The 14,493-nt window shown below is 40.2% G+C and overlaps 1 protein-coding gene across 4 annotated transcripts in view; it reads left to right on the forward strand.

Moving 5' to 3' along the window:
- ZC3H14 (zinc finger CCCH-type containing 14) overlaps nucleotides 1-14,493 on the forward strand; it is a 54,084-nt gene that overhangs the window by 20,367 nt on the left and 19,224 nt on the right. The window lies entirely within an intron of this gene.

Raw genomic sequence — 14,493 nt, forward strand, 5'->3', positions numbered from 1 at the left:
TTGTCAACCACCTTTACTGGGAAGATAAGCAGTTCAGTATAGATTGTACATGTGTAGCTAATGCAAAACATTAACATAGTAGATATATTGTAAAAGACTGACTTTATTTCCCTCCCTCCTATCACACCACCCATTTGTTCTATTCTCTGCTTTGATCCCGTCCCTTTTCAAAAGTGAGTGCTCCCAGCTTCCCTCCCCTTCAGCCTCCCCTCCTTTCCATCATCCCCCCTCTCATCCCCTTCCCCCTACTCTCCTGTAGGGTGAGATACCCTATTTAGTGTGTATTTCATTCCCTCCCCAAGCCAAATTCAGTGAGAATAAGGTTGACCCATTCCTTTTTTGCCTTCCTATTCTTCCCCTCCATTGTAACCCTTATCCCTTGCCTCTTCTGTATGAAATAGTTTACCCCATTCTGTCTCTCTCCATCTCCTCTCATTATATTCCTCTCTCACCTCTTAATTTCTCCTTTTAAGTATCATCCCTTCCTATTAAATTGGTCCTGTTCCCTCTATGTATGCCTGTAAGCATATATACACACATTCACACATGTATTCATACATCCGTATACCCTCTGATATAGACATATATATATATTTCTATTCCCTTCAACTATTTTCGTACTGAGAAAAGTTTCATCAATTACAATTATCATTTTTCCATGTAGGAATGTTAATAGTTCATCTTTCATCAGTGGCTTTTGATTTCTCTTCCCTGTTTACCTTTTCAAGCTTCTCTTACTTCTTGTATCTGGATGTCAAATTTTCTATTCAACTCTGGTTTTTTCATCAAGAATGCTTGAAAGTCCTCTATTCCACTGAATGATCATATTTTCCCCTGAAACATGATACTTAGTTTTGCTGGGTAGGTGACTCTTGGTTTTAATCCCAGCTCCTCTGCCCTCCGGAATATCATATTCCAGGCCCTTTGATCCCTTAGTATAGAAGCTGCCAGATCCTGTGTTATCCTGATTGTGTTTCCACAATATTCAAATTGTTTCTTCCTGGCTATTCGTAATACCGTGTTTCCCCGATAATAAGACCTATCCCGAAAATAAGCCCTCCCCTTACTGTGTAAGATTCCTCTAAAATAAGCCCTCCCCTGAAAATAAGCCCTATTGAGATTGCTACTGTAGTGAAGGTGATCCCCTGCTGCACCGTCCCCCGGGCCCCCCCCCCGCGTGAAACACACACAGCGCTCCGAGCTGCATCCAATCAGAGCTGCAGCAGTGAGCGCGTCATCCTGTTCTTTATTGAATTCATTATTGAATAAAGGTACATTTTTTTGTTCACATTTACCTGTTTATTAAAATTGCTGTCAATGTTCATTAAAATAAGCCCTCCCCTGAAAATAAGCCCTCTGGTGTTTTTCTGTCCAAAAAAATTAATAAGACAGTGTCTTATTATCGGGGAAACACGGTAGTCTCTCCTTGATCTGGGAATTCTGGAATCTGGCTATAATATTCCTAGGAGTTTTCTTTTGGGGATCTTTTTCAGGAGGCAATCTGTGGATTCTTTCAACCTCTATTTTGCCCTCTGGTTCTAGAACATCAGGGCAGTTTTCCTTGAGAATTTCTTGGAGGATGATTTCTAGATTCTTTGCCTGATCATGGCTTTCAGGTAGTCCAATAATTTTAAAATCATCTCTCCTGGATCTATTTTCTAGGTCAGTGGTTTTTCCCATGAGATATTTCACATTGCCTTCTATTCTTTCATTTGTTTGGATCTGTTTAACAGCATCTTGATTTCTCTTAATGTCACTAGCTTCCTTTTGCTCCAATCTAAATCTGAGGGTATGATTCTCCTCATTGAGCTTTTGAGATTCTTTTTCCATCTGGCAAATTTGGCTTTTCAAGGTATTCCTCTCCTCACTACCTTTTTGAGCCTCTTTTGCCAATTGAGTCAGTCTGTTTTTACAGATGTGATTTTCCTCAGTCAGGCTGTTGACTCTCATTTTGTAATTTTCTTGCATCGTTCTCATTTCTCTTCCCAATTTTTCCTCCACTTCTCTTATCTGCTTCTTAAGGTCCTCTATGGCCTGTAACCAGCTTGTATTTTCCTTTGAAGCTTTTGGTGCAGGAGTTCTGACTTCACTGTCTTTCTCCTGTTCCATGGTTTGCTCCTTTTTGTCCCCAAAATAGGAGTCTAACATTGGAGTCTTCTGTTTGTTTTGCTTCCTTTGCCTGGTCATGTGGCCCCTCAGTCACTTGACCCCTGGGCTTTTTGCTACAGTAGGACTCTGCCACCAGACAGGGGAGCTTCCATCCCAAATGCTGGGGTTTTCTCAACTGCTGGAGGTATTAGTTGGGTGCCCTCTCTGAGGCCTCCACACGCTCTGGCAAGCTGGTCATGCACCCCAGGATCTCCACCCAAGGACCTTCACCCTAGACTGCAATCCAGATCCAAGCAGGTTAAAGCAAGAGCGATTACCCCTCAGACTGGTCGCTTGGTCTCCCTACACTCTGGAGGTCAGGAGCTGAAGCTACAGCGAGGTACCAGGGTAGAGGCTTCTTGCCCTGGGGGCAAAAGCTGACCCACTCCCAACTACTGGTCCCAAAGTCCACACTGTACTGACCCCTCACTTTGTCCTTTGTATCTATATTTGTATCTAGAAAGGGCCACAGCTGCTGGTGATCTGGAGTCCCACCCCTGGCTGGTCAGGCCCACCCTGAGGCTAAAACCTCTAGCTCCTGGGGGCCTGTGCTCGGCTCCCAGAGCTCTGCACTGGCTGATTCCTGCAGGCCTTCTGGGGTGTCCTCAGTGGGAGGTTAGCTTCTCTGTGTCATTTTGTGGGTACCCTAGCTTCAAAGTTTGTTTAGAGTCCCCTTTTACATGGATTACCCTGAGGAGGTCCCACTTCCACTCTGCCATCTTGACTCCGCCCCCTGATATTTAGTAATTTTATTTTATTTTTTTTAAGCAGTTGGGGTTAAGTAACTTGCTCAAGGTTACATGGCCAGTTATTTCTGGGTGGGTGCTAAGTGTCTGAGCCCGGGATTCGATCTCCAGGTTACCCCGACACTGGAAGTGATGCTTTTACTCGCTGTGCTACCTGGCCGCCCCTAGTCATTTTCAATTGCTTTCTTTGATTTTGCCATTTATATATAGTCAAGAACTGAATCTTGTCAGGTATTCTTTTTCTGATTAATTCCTTCATCTCCATTCCCTTGCTCCCTACCCTTCCACCTCCTGTCCAGGCGCTAATCACTACGCCATCATTTCTTGTCTCCAAATTTTCTTTGCTTTAAAGCATTCTCTGCAACCATTAGCCACATTGATCTTCCTAAAGTACTTTCACCATGTTACTTTCCTACTCATGAGCCACTGTGAGTCCACAATTAGCACCTGTACCAAATGTAAATTCCTTTGTTTCCTTTTCAAAGCTCTCTGTAATTTGGCCCCTCCATAACCTATCACACCCAATTTCAAACTACTCAGTTGAAACTTGCACCCTAATTAATCTTTTCTCCATATCTCAATCCATAAGTGGATCCCCAGCATCCAGGTACTCAGTTCTTCCTCTGCTGTTGCTCATGTTATTTAGCACCTTTCTTTGCAATATGGAGTGTTCTATGTTGATCCTTTCTGCACATTGAATGCATAGCCCAAGTCTTATTTGTTTTGTGGGGCCTTCCCTGACAGTTCTGTCCCACATTAAACTCTATCTTTTCCAAGTCCTTTGTACTTTCTTTACTGTACAATTTAACTCTTTTTTATTTATTTATGCCAGATTTCATCAGTGTAATAAGCTCTTGGTAAAGAACTTAAACCACTGTCTATTGGCACATACTCTAGAGTCTTAGAGAATTGCCTAGGACATTGAGAGTTAAGTGACTTACTCAGTGTTGCACAGCCAGTATGTGTCAGAGGCAAGACTTTAATTCGGGTTTTCCTGACACTCGGGCTAGCTCCCTCTCTATCCACCATGCCATTCTGCCTCATTCCTCATCTAGATAGTATGACAGGACTACTTTAATCATATTTTACATCCCAAGCTGTCTAGTAGAATTAGGTGTGTTCAGCACTATGCTTATTCAACAACCATTTTAGTTTTTGCTCTGTCCTTACACTCTGTTAAGGGGTTGTGGGTAAAGAAAGGTTGTCTTAGTCCTCAGTTGGTACTTACTCTGTTCCATTATTTACTGACTCATGGTTAGGAATTTTTTTCTCCTTGTCTAATTTCTTTGGCTGACATTTAATTTCTATCTGTGGATGTATCTCTCTCTCTTTCTCCCTGTCTTTCCATCTCTAGGAATGATTGGTAATAGTCATAGTGCTGCTGATCCTCTTTATCCTCTAATGTAAAGTCCAGCAGGTAGTTATATTCATTACTAGACTAAGAGGATTGTTAAGGAAAGAGCTTTGTAAACTTTAAAATGCTAGGTTTAAATGAGAGCTATTATTATTTTAGTTTTATTTATTTATTTATACTTCTATTTTTTGTTTTATTATTTTTACTTTTAGACCTGTGAGGGGGTTCTCAAAAAGGAAACTTCCTCTACCAATACGGATTTTTACCAGCTCTGTAATTTTTGGTCTTAGAGGGTTATCTGTGGGCTCTAAGAGGTTAAATGACTTGCCCTCAAGATCATGCAGCAGATATTTGTCAGAGGTGGGCCTTGAACCCCAGTCTTTCTTACTTCATAGCTAACTCTTCACTCTGCCATTCTACCTCTCATCAATAATAATGACAACCTTAATATACTTCGCTAGTGATAAATCACCTCTTTTACCACTTTTTTCTTCATACCAAATGATTTTATTTTCTAAACCCATTTAATCATTGTTTTCCAAACCGTTTCATAGTTTTTCATGTTTTCTCTTAAGGTGTAGAGCATACATCTGGATTCTGCAGTACTAACTTTCAATAAGAAGGAATAAAATTGGGAGATCACATTTTTAATAAAATTGCCTTCTCAACCTTAGCATTTTATCATGCTCATAGTTGGAATATAGTATAGTAAAAAATGCTTTCTTATCCCCATCATATCTTTTATTTTATCCCACATTATTTTCCTTTATTTTACCCCACATTCCGCTTAATATTTTGAGTCATTAAGACATTTAGTGGCCTGTCCAATTCCTGGTCACCACTAAACTTGTAAATTATGTCTTTAATTTGCCTTTCAAGGTTAAATTGAAAGCTACTTTTGCTTTTGAAATGTGATTTGTAACCTAATTCAGTTAAAGTCTTTTCTAAAGTTATAGTTCAATGCCTCATTTTAACATGGAAGTGATCCTGGGCTCTTAAAGACTTTGCCAGTGGAACACAAGTTCTGGGCACGTCCCACCAAGCTGAAAAGACTTCTAATATAGTGTGGTTAAAATCATCCAAGGACCATCCTAGTTCCTTTTTCAGTGTTATCATTTGAAGACTGTCCAGTAGATGACTTTTTTTTTGGTGAGAGAGGTCAGGAAACCCCTCATAGAGTCTATATGCTAAGATAGTAAGGTAAAGGGTTTCAATCTGAGTCTGTGGAGGGTACCTATACTGATAAAATCATAAATCTTTTGAATGAGTTTAATCGATAGGGAAAATCACCCATGAAAATCCTTACTCTGTAGTGAAAACTTTACATAACATGATGATCCTCTAACCCTGGTGTCAAATGAACCTGAATAGTCAGTAAAGAAACAAATGGCAAAGGAATACTGCGCTTCCAATCTCAAGTGAATGCAGAAAACCCAGGGAAGATTTTAGAAGTTGTTTTTGAGTGCCCTCTAGTGGACGCCTTCCAGTAGCTTCAACTTCTCTTTTTTATTCCTTATGAAGTTGGGATGTATTTCTAATTCTGACTACTTTCTCATGTTCTCTAGAGTTTGAGTTGCAGGCTTATTTTCAGATATGTTGGGGACTAAATAATATAGACCTAAATGCCTTCAATTCTTTCTCAGCCCATTATTTTGGCAGACATTTATTTGGTTGCAAGTATAAATGTTATAGATTATAATAGTGATTCGCCCAATCATGACATTCATTGCTATTCTGTCTCCTAACCAAAATGATTAGTAACAAACATTTGCAGATTCAAAAATGCATAGATATATTACAGTTGAATTTGTTTCTGAGGCCGCTATAAAATTTCACAGCCTTATTTTTTTGGCTGTTTTTTTCCCTTTCTCCTCTGCCCCAGTACTGTATGTGTACTTGATGTTTTTGTGCTAAAATATTTATAGGAGTGAGAAAACTGAGTAAAATGAAATTTAAAATGCAGAAGATGACAAAAACAAATAGAGCATTTTAGTGATATTCTGTTACAGTTAATTTACATGTTTAAAAGTAAATTACAACAACATATAATTATAACTGGATAGATAGAGTACAATTTTTTACTAGCTTTCTTCTGGAAGCATCACTCATTATCCTTTTATTTTATTTTTTTTAAATTTAAATGCTTTATTAACTGCTGATTTACATCATTCGTTTCCGCCAGATTTTGAGTTACAAATTTTCTCCCCGTTTTTCCCCCACACATCCCCACAAAACAGCAGTCCCCACCTCCAATCTGCTCACTCCCATATTTTCTCCCATACCCGTTTCAACTTTTCCAGTGGATCTCTATGCCTCAGTGCCTGTATATCTTTTTTCTTAATTACATGTAAGATGGTATTAATAATAGTATATATGCATATATATATATATATATATATATATCCACACACATATATATTTGAATATTTGATTTTAAAACTTTCAATTCCAGATTCATTCCCTTCCCCCCCTGCCACCCACCCCCACTGGGGGTACAAGCAGTTCAGTATAGGTTGCACATGTATGGCTAATGCAAAACAATAACATAGTAGATGTATTGTAAAAGACTGACTATTTTTCCCTCCCTCCTATCCCACCTCCCACTTGTTCTATTCTCTACTTTGATCCTGTCCCTTTTCAAAAGTGGGTGCTTCCAACTTCCCCCCCAGCCTGCCCTCCCTTCCATCATCCCCCCTCACATCCCCTTCCCCCTCTATTCTCCTGGAGGGTGAGATCCCCTATTTAGTGTGTATTTCCCTCCCTTCTCAAGCCAGATTCAGTAGGAATAAGGTTGACCTATTCCCTTTTGCCTTCCTATTCTTCCCCTCCATTGTAACCATTTTCCCTTGCCTCTTCTGTATGAGATAGTTTGCCCCACTCTCTCCCCATCTCCTCTCATTATATTCCTCTCACCTCTTAATTTCACCTTTTAAGTATCATCCCTTCCTGTTAAATTGGTCCCGTGCCCTCTATCTATGTATACCTGTAAACGTATATACACACATTCACATATGTATTCATATGCCCGCATACCCTCATATATTTCTAATCCCTTCAACTACTGAGAAAAGTTTCATAGGTTACAATTATTGTTTTTCCATGTAGGAATGTTAATAGTTCAACTTTGGCCAGGTGGCTCAGCGAGCAAGAGCACCGGCTCCAGTGCCGGGACGACCCGGATCAAATCCGGGCCCAGACACCCAGCACCACACCCAGAAACAACAACTGGCCATGCAACCCCGAACGAGCCACTCGACCCCGATTGCTTAAAAAAAAAATAGTTCAACTTTGATAAGTTCCTTATGATTTCTTTTCCCTGTTTACCTTCTCATGCTTCTCTTGCTTCTTGTATCTGAATGTCAAATTTTCTATTCAACTCTGGTTTTTTCAGCAAGAATGCTTGAAAGTCCTGTATTCCACTGAATGACCATATTTTCCCCTGAAACATGATACTCAGTTTTGCTGGGTAGGTGACTCTTGGTTTTAATCCCAGCTCTCTTGACCTCCGGAATATCACATTCCAGGCCCTTCGATCCCTCAGTGTAGAAGCTGCCAGATCCTGCGTTATTCTGATTGTGTTTCCACAATATTCAAATTGTTTCTTCCTGGCTGCTTGTAATATTCTCTCCTTAATGTGGGAATTCCGGAACCTGGCTATAATATTCCTAGGAGTTTTCTTTTTGGGATCTTTTTCAGGAGGTGATCGGTGGATTCTTTCAACCTCTATTTTGCCCTTTGGTTCTAAAACATCGGGGCAGTTTTCTTTGAGAATTTCCTGGAGGATGCTTTCCAGGCTCTTACTTTGGTCATGGCTCTCAGGCAGTCCAATAATTTTTAAATTATCTCTCCTGGATCTATTTTCCAGGTCAGTGGTTTTTCCCATGAGATATTTCACATTGTCTTCTATTCTTTCATTTGTTTGGATCTGTTTAACAGCATCTTGATTTCTCATAAAGTCATTAGCTTCCATTTGCTCCAATCTAATTCTGAAGCAATGATTCTCCTCAGTGAGCTTTTGAGATTCTTTTTCCATCTGGCAAATTCGACTTTTTAAGGCATTCTTCTCCTCATTGCCTTTTTGAGCCTCCTTTGCCATTTGAGTCAGTCTGTTTTTTAAGGTATTATTTTCTTCAGTCAGGCTGTTGACTCTCATTTCATAATTTTCTTGCATTGTTCTCATTTCTCTTCCCAATTTTTCCTCCACTTATCTGCTTCTTAAGGTCCTCTATGGCCTGTAACCAGCTTGTATTTTCCTTTGAAGCTTTTGGTGCAGGAGTTCTGACTTCACTGTTTTCCTCCTGTTCCATGCCTTGCTCCTTCTTATCCCCAAAATAGGAGTGTAATGTTGGAATCTTCTGTCTGCTTTGTTTCCTTTGCCTGCTCATTTTGCCACTCAATGATTTGAATTTTGGGCTTTTTGCCACAGTAGGACTCTGCCACCAGACAGGGGAGTTTTCGTCCCAAACGCTGGGGTTTTCTCAGCTGCCTGAGGTATTAGATGGGTGCCCTCTCTGAGGTCTCCACACGCTCTGGCAAGCTGGACACACACCCCAGGACCTCCACCCTAGACTGCAATCCAGTTCCAAGCAGGTTAAAGCAAGAGTGATGACCCCTCAGACTGGTGCTTGGTCCCCCTACACTCTGCAGGCCAGGAGCTGAAGCCGCCACGTGGCGCTGGCAGGCTGTGCCCGAGTCTCAGCGGTTTCTCGCCCCGGGGGTAAAAGCCACGCACTCCCACTTACTGGGTCCCAAAGTCCAGACTGCAGTGGCCTCTCACCTTATCCTTCGCATCTATGTATTGATAAATCTGGAAACGGCCACAGCTGCTGCTGATCTGGAGTCCCTCTGGCTGGTGGCTGGTCAGGCCCGCCCTGGGGCTAAAGCCTCTTTGTGGGGCTGGGCTCGGCTCCCAGAGCGCTAGCTACGCTGGCCCGCCGATTCCTGCCGGCCTGCCGGGCTGTCCTCAGCGGGAGGTTAGCTTCTCTGTGTCATTTTGTGGGTTCCGCAGCTGCAAAGTTTGTTTAGAGTCCCCTTTTTACATGGATTGGGGAGGGTGGAAGCCAGAGCCGCGGGAAGGTCGTGCTTCTACTCTGCCATCTTGGCTCCGCCCCCCCTCATTATCCTTTTAGTAAGCTGAAGTCTTTGTTTCCACCATTAAGGTTTCTTTTTGCTAATACTAAAGATATTTTTCAGTGTCTGTCCTAAAAGGTTTTTCATCCAGTTCCTTTAGTTTAGGGGCCTATTAAATTAGTTCCCAGATAACTCAAAGTTGTTTTACTTAGTACATAGATGATCCTATAAGGTGTTTTTGAGACCCTTGAGAAATTTTAGTCCTTCTTTAGTTCCTACCAAAACCCACTAATCTACCTACAGATGATTTAACCTGGGAAACAACTATGTCCCAAACTAAATCTATATTGCACCTCTAGGAACTTTGTAGGTCCGTTTAGGCCATAAAAAAACTCAGCAGTGCAGTTAGTATTTTCATCTTTTCTGTTTTGATAGTTATAATTTTAGAAGAAAAGGGGATATTAGAAGTAAACAGCTTCACAGAATGTCACTGACCAAGGTGTCTGGTTTCTTAGGCTGTGGTCTATGGTACTAAGATAACCTCTGGACAAGGGACAGATCAGAATTTTTCAGAAGAATATATTTTGTGAGGTACCCCACTGACCTGGTCAACATCACACTTAACTGAATTTTTATTCTAGGAAGACAGAAGAAAGTTGAGGATTGACAAAAACCAAATATTGTAGTTATTGTATAAATTATTTTCCTTGGTCTACTCAGTTCACTTTGCATCAGATCATCCAGGTTTCTCTGAATCCATCTCTTTAATCATATCTTAGGGTGCAATGATATCCATTACATTCATAAATCATAGTTTGTTTAGCCATTCTCCAGTTGATTGGCACCCACTTTGCTTCAGTTTCTTTGCTATGAGAGGTCTTTTCCCTCTCTTTGATCTCTTTGGATTACAACTAGTAGTGGTATTTTGGGTCATGTGCATAGTTTAATGACTTTGGGGGTAAAATTCAGGTTGGTCATATGCATATTTTAATGACTTTTGGGGTAAGATTCCATATTAATTTTCATAATTTTTTATTTTAAGCAATTGGGGTTAAGTAACTTGCTCAAGGTTACAGGGCCAGTTATTTTGTATGGGTGCCAAGTAAATTTTCATAATTGTTAAGACAGTTTTGAATATAGCAGGTTATGAAAGTTCAATTTTAAAAAAATATTTATTTTTAGTTTTCAGCATTCACTTTTATAAGGTTTTGAGTTCTAAATTTTCCCCCTCCCCAAGACAACATGTAATCTGTTATAGGCCATACATGTACAATCATATTTAACATATTTCTCCATTTGTCATGTTGTAAAGAAGAATCAGAACCAGAGGGGAAAACCACGATAAAGGAAAAGAAAAGAGAAAATAATGTGCTTCAATCTACATTGATACTCCATAGTTCTTTCTCTGGCTGTGTATAGCATTTTCCATCATGTGCCTTTTGGAATTGTCTTAGATCATCACGTTGCTCAGAAGTGCTAAGTCTAACACAGCTGGTCATTGTATAATGTTGTTACTGTGTACAGTATTCTCCCGTTTCTGTTCCCTTCACTCAGCATCAGTTCATACAAGTCTTTCCAAGTTTTTCTGAAGTCTGCCTGCTCACCATTTCTTAGGGAACAATTCTATTTCGTTACATTCGTATACCACACCTTGTTCAGCCATTCCCCAGTTGATGTCCATCCACTCAGTTTCCAATTTTTGGCCACCATGAAAAGAAATGCTGTAAATATTTTTGTACATATGAATTCTTTCCCCATTTTTATGATCTCTTTGGGATACAGATCATAAATGGTATTATTGGGTCAAAGGATACACAGTTTTGTAGCCCTTTGGGCTCCACCAACAATGAATTAGTATTCCAATTTTCCCACATCTCCAGCATTTATCATTTTCCTGTTCTGTCATGTCAGCCAATCTGAAGGGTGTGATGTGATACCTCAAAATTGTTTTAATATTCAAATTTCTCCAATCAATAGTGATTTAGAACATTTTTTCATATGACTATAGATATCTTTAATTTCTTCCTCTGAAAACTACCTGTTCATATCCTTTGACCATTTATCAGTTGGAAAATGACTTCTATTCTTATAAATTTGACTCAATTCTCTATATATTTTAGAAATGAGGCCTTCAGAGACACTGGCTATAAAAATTGCTTCCCAGCTTTCTGCTTCCCTTCTAATCCTGGTTGCATTGGCTTTGTTTGTGCAAAAGCTTTTTCATTTAATGTAATCAAAATTATCTATTTTGTATTTCTTAATGTTTTCTATCTCTTGTTTTGTCATAAGTTCTTCCCTTTTCCATAGATCTGACAGGTAAACTTACTTGCCTTGCTTGTTTGTAGTATCACCTATTTTGTGTAAATCATGGACCCATTTTGACTGTGTCTTGGCATATAGTGTAGGAGGTTGGTCTGTGCCTAGTTTCTGCCACACTATTTTTCAGTTTTCCCAGCAGTTTTTGGCAAATAGTGAGTTCTTATCCCAGAAGTGGAGTCTTTGACTTTGTGAAACAGTAGATTATGATAGTCATTGATTACTATATCTTGTGTACCTAGCCTGTTCCACTGATCTCCTATTCCATTTCTTAGCCAGGACCAAGTAGTTTTGATGTTTGTTGGAAAGCTCAATTTTTAAGAAGCCAATTTTAGGGAATCCGAATGAAAGATTGTATAGGTACAGACACCCAAAGAGTTTAATTTCTCAGCATGAGAATGTCATATGAGAAACTGGGTAGGGCCTGCTACTAGGACAGCCCTGAGGACGCTACTGAAAGGAAACAATTACCCATATTCCTAGCAACTTTATTTATTTATTGTTTTTTTTTTTTGAGGGGGGAAAGGCAGGGCAGTTGGGGTTAAGTGACTTGCCCAAGGTGACACAGCTAGTGTTAAGTGTTTGAGGCCGGATTTGAACTCATGTCCTCCTGACTCCAGGGCTGGTGCTTTATTCACTGCGCCACCTAGCCATCCCAAAATGTACTGTTTTCTAAAGCTATGTTTGGATCAGAACTCCTCATTTCTTTAGGCTTCTCCAACAAGGACCATGGTATTATTTTTTTCTTTTCTTTTAATTTTAAATTTATTTATTTTTAGTTTACAACATTTAGTTCCACAAGTTTTGGGGTTTTAAATTTTCTCCTCCCTCCCCTCCCCCTTCCCTCAGACAGCATGCAATCTGATATTAGGCTCCATATATGCATTCATATTAATCATATTTTTGCATTAGTCATGTTGTAAAGAATTATTACCAATAGAATGAATCACAAAACAGAAGAAACAAAACAAAAAAGAGTAAGGTCAAATAAAATGCTTAAATCTATATTCAGATTCCATAATTTCTCTGGTTGTGGATAGCATTTTCTATCATGAGCTTTTTGGAATTGAAGGACTATGGTTTTTAAGCTAGAAGTGGTAGAATACACATAATAAGGAGTCTTGTGACCCAGAGAGAGAGAGGAAGAGATGAGGACATCCAGGTGCTTTAAGTGAGGTTTAGATCTCTTTGTCATACTTTAGGATTCTGAGATGATTATATTTTTTGATGTTAGGGCTTTGGGGATACTTAGTGTTACTGCCAGAAATTCATCCATATCTTCTGATTGCTACTCACTGATAACATCAAACTGAGAGGGCACAGAGCAATGCTTAAAATTTCTCAGCCTGCTGTAGGACCATTGATTAGGAGAAACTGCAAGCCGTTTTTTTTTGGGGGGGGAGGTCTCACTGAAAATTTGATCATTTTCAAAGGTTAGTGGAATAGGTTTTCCTTGATACCTCTTCTGTGCTTGCTTTTTCAAACTGTCAAATCTCTGTGTAAAATTTATTTTTTTCAGATTCCATATGGGGCCTTTTTGTTTCACCCTGACTACTTTTGTCACTCCCTTCTTTGTTCCTTAATGATACTCTCACCCCAGCTTTTCAGTTTTTTTTAACTATCCCCCAACATTTAGGTTAGTTCAGCAAAAAATTATCATGGGTCTACTATGTTAGATTCTGAAGAAGATACCAAGTCTAAGTAAGAGATGTTTCTTAACCTCATGGAAATTGCTTTCTAGTAGAGGTTATGGCAGATAATTATAATACGTTACAAATATATTAGATATAAAACAGACTTTTAATTAAGTCTGAAGTGAGAGAGAAGGTCTTTACCAACTGAAGCAGTCAGGAAGGCTTCATGAAAGAGGTGGTCTTTGTTTTGGACTTTTAAAGTGTTATAGGAATGTAAATTTTTAAGATCTTCCCTGCCCCTAGGTTAAGTGCACCTGGAGCCTGTGGTGGGAAGCTACACCTTGGTGCTTTGTGATTGGGCTGTGGGTCCAGAGGGTTGTTACATTCTCTGACCCAGGAGAAGGCTATATAATCCCTGATGCGAGACTTTGTTTTGGGGCTCACTTTGAGAAGTGTTGTGTGATTTGACCAGATGAGACTGGGCAGCTTGAGAGCGTCCCTACTTTGAAAAACCCAGATGGTGATGCTTCCCTCTCTGGTAACTGTGATTTGGTATTGATGTAGTGGTTGGACAGTTGGCGGCCTGTCTGCTTGATATGTTTTTCTGTTTTCTTGTAACTTCTGTCTGTATACTCTGAAGTTTGGGGTGCTGACTTTCCCCTGAACAAGGTAAATGATATGTTTGATTGATTAAAGTAAGCTTGTTAACCCATTTTGAGTTGCTTTCCTTTAGCAAAGCAGATCCAAGAACCTGTGTTGGCAGCCGCCCTGGGGATGCTGGGGTGCATGCTGCTACAAATGGCGTCACGAACAGGATTTGCAGAGTAAAAGGAAAGTCTGGGGGCTGGGATAATTGTTTGTTTCCCAGTTGTGGTAGCTGTGACTCTGTGGAGCCATGGAACAGGAGAGAAGAATGGCTGGCATGCTGACTTCGCTGAGCTGAGAGCAGGAATGGTTAACTGCCTGCATCGGGACTGGAACAGAAGCCAGGAGTGGCTGCCTCCTGCTGGAGGAGAAGGAACCCAGGAGTTTCGGAATTCATCCACAGGACAAGATAAGGATTGTGTGGCAAAGCAGGGGCACTGAATGTGTTTCCATGTGTAAGGGTTATGGGATTTAAAGATCTCCCATGCCCCATGGACGTGCTGACATAGCAGAGCAAGAGAAAAAAAAAAGCCGAGCTAACGGTCCTGCGGTGGCAGTTGGTGGCAGTTGCCTTTTTTTT

Source organism: Petaurus breviceps, unplaced genomic scaffold, assembly GCF_028583685.1.
Source record: "Petaurus breviceps papuanus isolate PSGF00001 unplaced genomic scaffold, PetGlider_PUasm1.0 189, whole genome shotgun sequence".
In the NCBI taxonomy this organism is placed as follows: domain Eukaryota; kingdom Metazoa; phylum Chordata; class Mammalia; order Diprotodontia; family Petauridae; genus Petaurus; species Petaurus breviceps.